Raw genomic sequence first — 10,656 nt, 5'->3', positions numbered from 1 at the left:
AACGTACTTGTGATAATCTGTTATTTCTTTACAACTGTTGAGAATGTACCAATGTGCGATACGCTTTTCCTCCACCATTAGTATCTGTTATTTCTTTAAAGTTGACGCATCTAATGGTCGTACCCTCTGCCTAAATAATCCAAATTCACCAAATATATCTTGATCGGAAATGTTATCATCATTTCGTTCATCTCCATTGAATCTCATTTCAATCCCACTTAGATATCGCGAGCAAAAGTTGCATGATTCATTCGTTACATATGCTTGCGCTATAGAACCCTCAGGACGTGCTTTGTTCCGTACAAATTGTTTTAATGTTCGTAAACTTCTTTCAATAGGATACACACAACTGTAACTAACCGGACCCACAAGTTAGGTTTCATATTGTAGATGAACAACAAGATGTACCATTCCATTGGAGAAAGTAGGCGGGAATATTTTTTCCAATTTATAGAGCATGACTATGATGTCTGCTTGTAGTCTGTTCAAATCACTTACACATATTGTTTTTGCACATAAGTTGCGAAAGAATGCACACAATTCAACAATAGCAGTCGATTCGATCTTCAGTAGATATGCACGTATACCAATAAAGAGTATCTAAGAAGCAACACATGACAGTCGTGTGTTTTCAGATTATCATTTACACATCGTGATATATTAGACATGAATCGATCAACAAATTTCACTGATTTCAAATATGTATAAAATGAAATTCGTTCACTATTAGTTCATGTGTACACTGCATGTGGTTTAACAAATCTGTTATCGACTTGTATCAAGTGTAAGTCCTTTCTTATCTTCAAATCTTGTAAGTCTAATCGAGTGTTCATTGTATTCTTCGTCTTTCCTTCAATATTTAACAATGTACCCACCAAATTGTCGCATATGTTTTTTTCAACATGCATTACATCCAATTTATGTCGTAAAAATAGTCTGGACTAATATAGAAGTTGGAAAAAAACTACTTTTCTTAGTCCAGTTTAGAATTCGTTTTCTTTTTTTATCTTGCTTCGATGAATATTTGCTAAGCACAAAAAAGTTCAACATATTTATTTCTTGTAAGATCTCTTCTCCATTCATTACGACTTGAGGAGGTCTACGTTCAACTTTTCCATCATGTTGCATACTTCAGCGTCAACTATGATTCTCTGGAAGATATCATCGATGTCTCATAAATGATATTTTTCTCATCCCGAAGGACGAATTATCTTCTTTTCATATGGGACATGCTTGATAACCTTTTGTACTCCATCCAGACAAATTAACATAAGGTGGCATATAGTTGAAAAAAACTCACCAGTAACAGAATCATAAGTTTGAACACCAATTGTCCATAAGTCTTTCAACTCTTCAATCAAAAAATGCAAGTAAAGTGGCATATAGGAGATTTTTGACAAGGTATAAGCAAAGACATGAAAAATTTTGTTTCCTTAATGCATTTTCAATGGGGGGCAAATTATAAAGGACTGTCACTATAGGCCACATACTATAAGAAATACTCATATTTCCAAATGGATTGAACCCATCTGGAGTTAATCCCAAATGAACGTTTCAGGGATGTAAAGTGAAATGAGGAAATTCACGATCAAAATGTTTTCACCCCTCTGCATCAGTTGGATGTCATAACACATCCTCCGTTTCAACTCGCTTATCTTTATGTCATCTCATGTCGGAAGCGCCTTCGTTTGATGCAAACAATCCTCTTAATATCGGTACAAATGAAAATGATGCAATACCTTATGTGGTATTTTTTTACCCTTACCATCATTAACTTTGTACGGAGACTCACCACAATGAGCGTTGTTGCAAATCTGCAAATTTTTTTTGATATAATACACAATCATATTTATAAGATTCAACATCTCATTTTCTTCAACAATATTACCCTTTATACTATCTACTTCAACATTGTGTACTAAATGAGTTATATGACTTTGAAAACCTCTAGATAAGTTAACTGGCTCTCCATTATATACCCATTCACAGTATGAATGAGATATTCTATATGTTAATAGATGCCGCTCCACAATATCTAATTTTTTCCGAATTGAATTCATACAATTTTTGCATGGACATCTTATTCGTCCAGAATCATTAACATGAAACTTCGCCACATCTAAAAACTTGGAAACTCCTTCTCTATACTCTATTGATAACTTATTCCTTAGTTTGATTCATTCTTTATTTATCTTTAAAAATAAACCTTTTCTGACCAATTTGTAATCCAAAACAATTACCTAAATTAACTAAAATGTCAAAAGTTCATATCATCACAACCAAATTGTTTACCAAACATATATTCCATGAAATGTTAGAAGAAATAAGAAGTTGATCAACTTTAATCTCTAAGAATAAGAATATGATCATATATAACCATAATAGGAAAACGTAACCAAACTAAATGTGTAAATATCCAAATATTCAGTTTAGTGTTTAAGCTTATTTGTTATTAAACTCCGAAGCTGGTTAACTAAGAAAGCTATGTACTAGTACTGGATTATAAAGTTATCAAGTTGATTTGAAAGAGGAAAAAGATCAAGAAGAAGAAATCATAGTGGGTTATTGCAGCACCTCAAACCTCTATCTTGAGCACATAAAATTTTAAATCCTATCAGAAAATTCTGGTCTAGTAGTTATACGACAGAGAAAATATTGTCACTAATTTGGTTATTAATATATATTACCATATGGGATTTTAGAGTGGCATAAGGATATCATCTATCTATAGCAATCTTCACCTCATTATATATTCTTTCCTTTCTCAATGGTCAAAAGCTCACATCTTAAAAAACAAGAGGACAAAAAGCATAATTAACAAATAAGAAAATTTATTAAAGGACAAAGGACAAAGAGTACTCATAAATCTTGGAGGGCCCTTAAATTAATTAACAACAAAATAATGATATGCCTTCTCAACTCTCTCTCCATCATCCACAACATTCCATTGTGTCTTTAATTTCCTCTTACTACTAATCAGCAGAAATGCTTCATAAAATAGCCAAAAAAACTATCGACATTCAGGTTCCATAAATGACTTATAAACTCTCATTTTCACATAGATTTTGAAGAAAAAAAAATTAGCTTTCATAAATATAAAAACTATCCAAAATGACGAAACTAAAACAACAGCGAAACTAAATAAAAAAAAGGCAAAAGAAGACATTACCGATAGAGGAAGAGCTGGTCGAACGGGCAGCAGATCGCGGCAGATCTGTTCGATGCCCTCTCTCTCTCAACAGCGGTAGCGACGGGTGGAGCTGTTCGTGGCTGAATGGACGATCAATGGGGGATGAATGGACGACCTCTTTCTCTCAATTTGGCCTAGGGTTTGGGATTTGGGAAGAAGAAGGTAGATCTGATCTGCCTTTATAACGATTTGGGATTTTATACTGGATCTCTCGACGACTCTCGATAATCGTCGGGAGATCCGTTGGGAGTTTCAACCATCGGGAGTTTTGATAACTATCGACGGGTAATGTTCTAAAGTCGGGAGATAGTTCCAATCTCCCGAAGACTAGTATAAGGTGTCAGGAGTTATTTTTAACTCCCGACGCTTCTCTTACTTTGTCAGAGAGACCCTATCTCCCAACAACGAATCTCCCGACGGCGATTTTAGGCATCGAGAGTGCCTCTTTTTTTTATAGTGTATATTATTTTGTTTAAGCCTTTCTTAACCACACTTTCATATCTTCATGTTTTCTTTCCTTCAGATGTGATCTTAGTTCATTCATGTATCAAACATAATAGAAGATGTCAGTGTCACAAAGTGTCAAATTCAGATTTTGAATCTTGATTCAAATCTTCGACCTAGAGCATTATATTAATTTATAATTTAAAAATTATCTGGCTTTTCTTTCGCTTATTAAATGTCAGAACCTCAACCTATTCGATTTCGACTTTATAGCCTTTGATACTATATTAGATAACATGGATTTATTTCAAAATAAATTGACAATGAGAATTGATTTCATGTATCTTACACAAAATTTTGAGTGCAAAATTTAAATGAATCAAAATCCAATAATTTGAGATAATTACTTTAAACTCACAAGATCTCGAAATATTACCATTTATATACCAATGATATACTATTATATTATTATATTACATTTTAAACATAATAAATTATACGAATAGTAATAGTATAAACGAAAAAAATGCATGAATTAAAGAAAAATAGATAAGCCATGATAAGAATACAGATCTCTTAATATGTGAAAATTTAAAAAAGAATTAGATAAAACTAGATCAATTCGAAAAAAGAAGGTTAAAAAAGAATTGAAATTGATAATAAAATGTACAAACAAATTGAAAAAGAATAGGATAAAATCGAATTTGATATGAATATGTATAAATAAGTAAAAATAAATAAAATAAAACCGAATCTGATAACAAAATATAGATTTGGATATTCATGGAGAAAACAAAATTTTGTTATAATAACGAATCACGAAAAAAATAATGATTAAAATCTCATAATTTTACATTATAATTACATTGTATGTGTAACTATATGTTAGTTAATTACCAGAATATATTGATATTAAGGAAGAAAAATAAAAAGATAAATTATTCTATTATAAACAGGAACCTAAAAAATGATGGTTAAGTGAAACAAAGATCGAAGATAGGCTTTTTTTTCGAATGAATTTGAAAAGTGGTTATACAAATGAAGAAAAACTACCAATATAAAATTCAAATTCGGGCGAAAAATGGAATACTTTCTTTCTCTAAAATCTGTAAGGTCAAATCTGATAAGTGACGTTGGCCCATTTATATTGTATTTCCATCCCTGATTGATTCACACTATATCAATTACAATTATTTGATATTTTTTTAACAGAAGACCACGCAAAAGTCAACCCAGGTATTATAAAAAACATACTCATGTGAGTAGCACACGTTTTGCCAAAAATCTTATTATTTTCAAAATTCGCCGAAATTCCAAATGAAACTCTAATTCTTGCTATTTTGTCCAAGTTTTCTTAAATTTACCTTCATCCATCGGCATATGCTTTTGGGTCAATCAATGATTTTGAGCTCAAAAGTTTATAAGTGGTCTTCTATATGAATGATATATTTCTATATGCTATGTGAAATCTATTATTTGGCTATCGTCGTTGACAGGTTTCAAATAATATAAGCCTATTAGTCATAGACTTTAATCACTCATAGAGTCTATATCAATGATACATCATATCACCGATAGAATCTATCCTTGATAGAGTACTAGTGATAGACTCTATCAACGCTACGAGTCTATCAATGATAAACTTCTTTAAGTAATAAACTTTACTATCCACGATAAAAATCTATCACTAATAATAGAAAAATCTATAAGTTATAGACTCCATATTTGATAAACTTCAAGTGTTTGTCTAAAGTTTATTATATATGTAAATCTTTTGCATTATGCTATATCTGTCGAAACTTTGGACCTGATTGCTATATTTACAATTGCTCTTGCAGCTGCACCTTTATTATTATTATTATCATTGTTATTATTGTTATTATTATTATTAAGATGGATAAATTGAATCACTAATCTCAAGGTTGGTAATACAAGCTTTATGTTCACTAAATTACGTTAATTGGTCAATTTGTAAGTTTCCTTCTTCAACTATTGCCCTTAAAAGATGAATTCAGCATTCAGCATTCAATTCAAAATAATCACTATATTGAAAATATGAACTATTTTTTAACTATTTTTCTTATAATATTATTTATCTGCATTTTGTCACTTTGATTGACATTTGGTTCCAATGTAAAATTTATGTGAACCAATTTACTAATTCTTCCCATGTGAATCAGTAGTTGAAGGTTCAATGATGGTTTCCTTTATTTATTTTAAAAATTGAATTGGCCAACGTAATCAGGAATATTATCAATCACCATGTGAGGAAATTGAATACTTCTGACAATGTTTCTTTTTTTATTTTAAATTAGATAACCTATTAAATTAGGAATATATTACATATGTAAAATGAGTTCTAACAATATCATAGGAATTGAAACATTAATCAATGTTATTTGAATGAGCAATCCCCTTAAGAGAGTGTAAAAAGTAATTTTTGCTTCTTTTTAATCATAATATTAATGAAGGTTAAATTATACAAAATACCGCAAAATTTTATATTTTCTATAAAAGAAAATATCTTTGAATTTTCAAAATATTTAATGTTTGTATTTTGTGTCAAAAACACTCTGGAACTTTCAAAAGTTTCAAAAATATCATTAAATTTAAAAAAAAAAAAAAAGAATACCCTGATTTTTATATGATAAAAAATTGTTGATATGGTTTTACTTCTCTATTTTTCATCTTTTTTCTCCCTTTCCTTCTTCAATTCTCTCTTACTCCCTTTTTCATCTAAAATAAATAAACAAATACAACTGCACACTTCAATTAAGATATATTGACTATAATACAAATAAAAAGAATAAAAGAAACACCAGGGGATTTTGAGATTTTAAATGTTTTAACAAACTTATACATTAATAGTTAAATATGTATTAATAGTCATACATTTTTTTATTTGACTATTTATTCGCTTTGGTACGTTTCAAGGTGAGCTTTTGATTTAGAGAGATTTTATGTCTCAACTTAAAATTTTAGTTTTTATTTTAGTTGCTAAGAAATTTGGTGTAAATTAGACATCAACTTCAAACCTTAAGGACCAACTATCCATTTTGGCCTAGTATTTTTAAGTTGAATTTGGTAACAAATATATGGAAAAAAAATCAAGACACTCAATATTTAACCATTAACATTTTGTTTTAATTGGAGATGTGAACATAATTTTTTGGTGGAAATTGAAATAGAAATCTAGATAAGAACGGTATCTTCATTCTAAACTCTAAAGAAATTATTTCCCCCTTTTCTTTTGTTGGAAGTGAAGAAAAAAATCAAAAAAATCAAGTTGTTAGATAAGTTTGTTTTGAACAAGATACGGTTAGATGAGAAAGAGATTAGTAGGTGTCTCCAAATATTTCAATTGAGTTGACACATTCATTGCACCGTATCATAATCCCCATCTTAGTAAAGATATCTTAATTGCAACAAAAAATAAATAAAGAATATTTGAGTTTGGATGATAATGAGAGGCTCGAGAAAAGTATTTCAATTATAATTTAGGGTAGAGATATCATAATTACAAAATAAAGTACATTTTTTAGCACCAAAGTTGGTAGAGAAGTTTTTCATCCTAATCTAGTTCTTTGTAAATTAATATTATATAGAAAAGTTTTTGACATGATGCTGGTACATAAATTAAAATTATAAGGTATTGTAATTTTCAATGGTACATATATTGTTTTTAATAGAAAGAAAAATCTTCTATTTTTGTAGAATAACAAAGATTGAAACTTTATATCTTTTTCAATGGTGAATTGGATTTTCATTGACATTAATATCATATTAACAAATTACAATGTAATTGTAAATTATAATAAAATATATCATTTTAGAAACTCTCTCTATCTCACTTTTTCTTCTGCATGTATCCTATAGTTGTTTGTTTATTCTTCAAAAAATGAAACTACCTATACTAAATTAACATCATTATATACTTTTTTAAATATTTTATCTGTGAAAGTGAATATAGTTCTATCATAATAAATAAATGCTCAAAAAAAAAAAATCGTAACGCATAAATACTATCTTTTGATGTTGGAGTTCAAATATCCATACCTCTCTTTGAACAGAATACCAGATAATGGGATCAGAAGGTATACCACGACATCTCAACTAGGATATACATCTTCCTAATATTCTCATCATACCTCAAAACAATAATTCATTCCAAAAAAACAAGTATATACAGAAAGTAGAGTTTGTACCCTTCCTCTACTTATTGTAGGTTGTTTTTTTTTTATCTGCATATAATTTTATGTTTTTAAAATAAAAAAATATATATTTAGAATCATGATATTAAATTTTCATCAACATGTCAATATTTTTATCAATATTTTATGTATTTATGAGTTCGATATCGACATGAGAGGAGAATCAATATTTTCAATATATCGTAAAAAATAATCTATAAAATATTAAAAAAATATTGTGTCCCACATAGTTTAATGGATTAATTATATGATCCACCCATTTCATCTTCAACATAATAAAAAATGTTGTCCACAAATATGGTTTAAGAAGCTTTATGTCCACATATATAGTTCTTATCCATATGTGAAGATTTGATTAAAAAGAGATTCCCAAGCTTTCTCTTCTTTTCACTCGAAATTCATGAATATGGCTTTTTTATTAGTTGTGTTATTCAACTTTAATAATTTGTAATGGATATATCGACAGAGTGTGAAAAATGTGCTTGTGGAAAATATGAAAATATGAAAAATATGAAAAACAAAATCAATACATTACATTGTAAATACCTCATTTCCATCCAGATGTTGATATTTCTACATTTTCATAGATTCGATATTCACATAATAACTGAATCGATATTTCCATATCATATCATAGAAAAATCCACGAGATATAAAAAATAAGCAACAAATGTTACTAACAAAAATATAATATAAATAATAGATATTTTAACTTTGTTTAAAAAATAATAAAAATTTTATTTATTAACTTAATTTTTTTCATTTTTGGTTTTTCTAATTTTTTCAGAAATATCATTGAAATTGAAATTTTGTCAATATTGATGTAAAATTAAGATCATGATATATTTCCGTCAATATCAACTTTTTAAACTTTTGCTATAAGTAAAGCTACTCAATTGACATATTGATGTGTTATCGACTAAGTGATTTGTAAGTTTGAAACCTTTCTCCATTATTATATTAGAAAAAAAAAAAAAATCTCTCAGCTATAAATAGATGTTCTTGGTTAACAAAAAAAAAATCTCATCACATTACAATTTTCTCCTTTTACAATTCTAAAATCTGTAGCCATGTCTTCACTCCCACTTCAAATCTCTCATGCTGAAGGAATTTTAAGGCAATATATATTTATATCTTTTTCCTCATGCATTAGTTTAATTTTTGATGTAGTTAGTGTTACATGATGATTATTATTAGCAATATAATATATAGTTTGATCAAAGGGGTTTCTGATATGTCACAGGAAGGTGGAGAAGAACAAAGAGCTTGAATGGGAAAAAGCACAGTGAAATAGGTGTTGATCTTGTAGCTGCAGCTAAACATCAGCTTCAATTTCTCTCAGAAGTTGATAGCAATCCGTTCCTTCATGAAGGCCCAAGCCTTGATAGGGCTATTTACAGGTTAAAAAAATCTAAGTCCCATTTGATAATCTGTATGTTTTTCAATTTTTTTTAATCATTTAAATTCAATGTATTTATATAATATAAAGATAAATAAAATGCACACAAAATAGAGTTAAGTTTCATGTTTTAATTTATATGTATTGGGTTGAAGGATTCTAATTTAAACAAATATTCAAATTTTATTCGATAATAAAATATTTATAAACCAAAAATCAATTGTATGTTTTTCTTTCTTTTTTTTTTTGGGCAATATGTGGGATGCAGGATCAGACTTCTGATCTCATGGTTGACTGAACATATTTGATGTCAATTAAACTATACTTCTTTATGGCAAGAAAAATGTTTAGTTAGTTATTCAATAAATACTAGCTTGAATATAATTATTTTTTATTAGTTAATTTATGAATAACATGTATTATGTTAAAAAATTTATATAATTTTTATTTAGGTTTAAAATCACTTTTGGTACTTAAACTTTTATAGAAGTAACAATTTAGTCTCTGAACTTTGGTTTTTAATAATTTAGTCCTTGTAGTTTCAATTTTCTATCAGATTAGTCAACTTTTTACTTTGTAATGATTTAGTCTCTACAGTAGAAATTAATGTTAAGATTAAATAGGATTTCTTGTATAAATAACCTGATTTACTAGTTATAGACTCAATATTTTTATAAAATTAATTACATAGTCTAGTCATAAAATAATAAAAATTGACATCTAATTTTGCTGAATTTTTTTACATTATAGACCACAATGTTATAAATTTGATAGTATAAGAATTAAAATATTATATACTAAAGTTCGTGGACTAAATTGTTGCAAATTTGAAAGTATATGGACTAAATTGTTAACTAATCCAGATTATTATAAACTAAATTGAAGGTGAAACTTTGTACTATTTAAATCAAACAAATTTTAAATATATAATACAATTCAGATTGTCTACCCAAATATAATCTCAATGAATCTGTAAATAGAAAATAATAATCTAAATTCCCTACCAAACAATATCCCAAAAAACAAAAGAAATAATTTTCAATTTTCCTGTGTTATGTAAACTTTGTACTTAATCATTGGAAGCTCTAATGTTACAAGTTTAAACTTTTTTTTTTATGATCTTTGTTTTAGGTTTTCCTAAAGGAAGTATAACATTTAGAAATTTAGATGGTTAAAACTTGCAATCTTAACCTTAAATTGATGTGGACAGGTTTCTCAACCTCACATGAAGAATGAAGATTTCCTTCGAGAAGCTTTGGCTAGATACAGAGGATTTCTATATCTAATCAAATGTAACATGGATGAGTCTGTTCAAAGGTTTTGTGTTCCAACATACGATATTGATCTAATTTGGCATACTCATCAATTACACCTTCTTTCCTATTGCAAAGACATGAAAACGATACTTGATT

Source organism: Benincasa hispida, chromosome 11 (genome assembly GCF_027475165.1).
Source record: "Benincasa hispida cultivar pf3 chromosome 11, pf3_genome.v1.1, whole genome shotgun sequence".
Classification (NCBI taxonomy): Eukaryota; Viridiplantae; Streptophyta; class Magnoliopsida; order Cucurbitales; family Cucurbitaceae; genus Benincasa; species Benincasa hispida.
This window is presented reverse-complemented; position numbering follows the sequence as displayed.